Below are 2,312 nucleotides of genomic sequence, written 5' to 3' on the forward strand. Positions count from 1 at the left end.
CGCCACCATGCCCAGCTAATTTTTGTATTTTTAGTAGAGACGGGGTTTCACCATGTTGACCAGGATGGTCTCGATCTTTTGACCTAGTGATCCACCTGCCTCGGCCTCCCACAGTGCTGGGATTACAGGCTTGAGCCACCGCGCCCGGCCTAGAAGCATTAGTCTTAAGGGGCCAAACTGAATACAGCCCAGCAGTCCATCAATAATAAAATGGACAAACAAAATGTGGTACATCCACAGTGGACTACTACTCAGCGATTTACAAAACATGAACTACTAATACATGCAGCCACTTGGGTGAATCTCAAAAACATTATGTTGATTGAGAGAAGCCAGACACACAAAACCATAGACTATATGATTACACTTATACGAAGTTTGAGGGCAGAAAAAACTTATGATAATCAGTATAGTGGTTAACTCTGGGAGATGATATTAACCAGGAGGTAGTAAAGGGTTTTGGAAATATATTTTCTGTTGACCTGTGTGATGGATTTTTGTACATGGACATTATATATCTATATACTTAGACATATATAAAAATTCAGCCGGGTGCAGTGGCTCATGCCTGTTATCCCAGCACTTTGGGAGGCTAAGGCAGGTGGATCACAAGGTGAGGAGTTAGAGACCAGCCTGGCTGTTATGGTGAAACCCCGTATCTACTAAAAATACAAAAATATTAGCTGGGCATAGTGGTGCATGCCGGTAATCTCAGCTACTTCGGAGGCTGAAGCAAGAGAATTGCTTGAAGGAGGCAGAGATTGCAGTAAGCTGAGAGTGCACCACTGCACTCCAACCTGGGTGACAGAGGGAGACTCCATCTCAAAAAAAAAAAAAAAAAATTCAAGCTGTAAAGAGTAGGACTTTATGCCTATATGTATTTATGTGTATATATGTTTATACATATGTTTAAAGTTCATATAGTTTACACATATACAAGGTTTACATATACATTTTAATTAAATTAATTTTTTGAGACACAGTCTCACTGTGTTGCCCAGATTGGAGCACAGTTGTGTGATTTCAGCTCACTGCAAGCTCTGCCTTCTGGGTTCAAGTGATTCTCCTGCCACAAGTACCTAACGAGCTGGAATTACAGGAAACGCCATCACGTCCGGCTAGTTTTTATATTTTTAGTAGAGACAGGGTTTCACCATGTTGGCCAGGCTGGTCTTGAACACCTCACCTCAAGTGATCCTCATGCCTTGGCCTCCTAAAGTGCTGGGATTACAGGTGTGAGCCACTGTGCCTGGCCTAAACTTTAATTTTAAAAGTTTTAAAACTATATACAAGCTGGCTGTGTGTGGTGGCTCACACCTGTAATCCCAGCACTTTGGGAGGCCAAGGTGGGTGGATCACGAGGTCAAGAGATCGAGACCATTTTTGCCAACATAATGAAACCCCATCTCTACTAAAAATACAAAAATTAGCCAGGCATGGTGGCGCGTGCCTGTAGTCCCAGCTACTCGGGAAGCTGAGGCAGGAGAATTGCTTGAACCTGGGAGGCAGAGGTTGCAGTGAGCCAAGATTACGCCATTGCACTCCAGCCTGGTGACAGAGCGAGACTCCATTTCAAAAAACAAAAACAGGGCCGGGCACGGTTGCTCACGCCTGTAATCCCAGCACTTTGGGAGGCTGAGGTGGGTGGATCACAAGGTCAAGAGATGGAGACCATCCTGGTCAACATGGTGAAACCCCATCTCTACTAAAAACTACAAAAAATTAGCTGGGCATGGTGGCGCGTGCCTGTAATCCCAGCTACTCAGGAGGCTGAGGCAGGAGAATTGCCTGAACCCAGGAGGCGGAGGCTGCGGTGAGCCGAGATTGCGCCATTGCACTCCAGCCTGGGTAACGAGAGCGAAACTCTGTCTCAAAAAAAAACAAAAAAACAAAAACAAACAAATAAAAACTATATGCAAGCTGATGGGATGATGGGATGCAAAAGACTTATGATGCTATTTTAAACAGCCTGAAAATAAAGACAAAACAAATGAATTTGCCACTGCTATGCTATGAGCAGGATGCTTGCTGGGCTGGTAGCAGCTAACCCACTTCATCAGATAATTTTTATTCACGTGCCTTGGAGAGTTAGACAGCTAGTATAGCTTCAGAATCAGTATGATCCAGCAGTTCAACAATGTCTTCAAATACTTTATTCTTAAATTGGATCCCATTGACAGCAATATAGATCAACTTCTCTGAAGAGGCTGGGCTTTGTTTTCTGTATTAGTGTCCTATCGCCACTGTAACAAATTACTACAAACTCAGTGTCTTAAACAAGAGATAAAAGAAATCTTTTTTTTTTTTTTTTT

This window comes from Cebus imitator, unplaced genomic scaffold, assembly GCF_001604975.1.
Source record: "Cebus imitator isolate Cc_AM_T3 unplaced genomic scaffold, Cebus_imitator-1.0 Scaffold417, whole genome shotgun sequence".
Lineage (NCBI taxonomy): Eukaryota > Metazoa > Chordata > Mammalia > Primates > Cebidae > Cebus > Cebus imitator.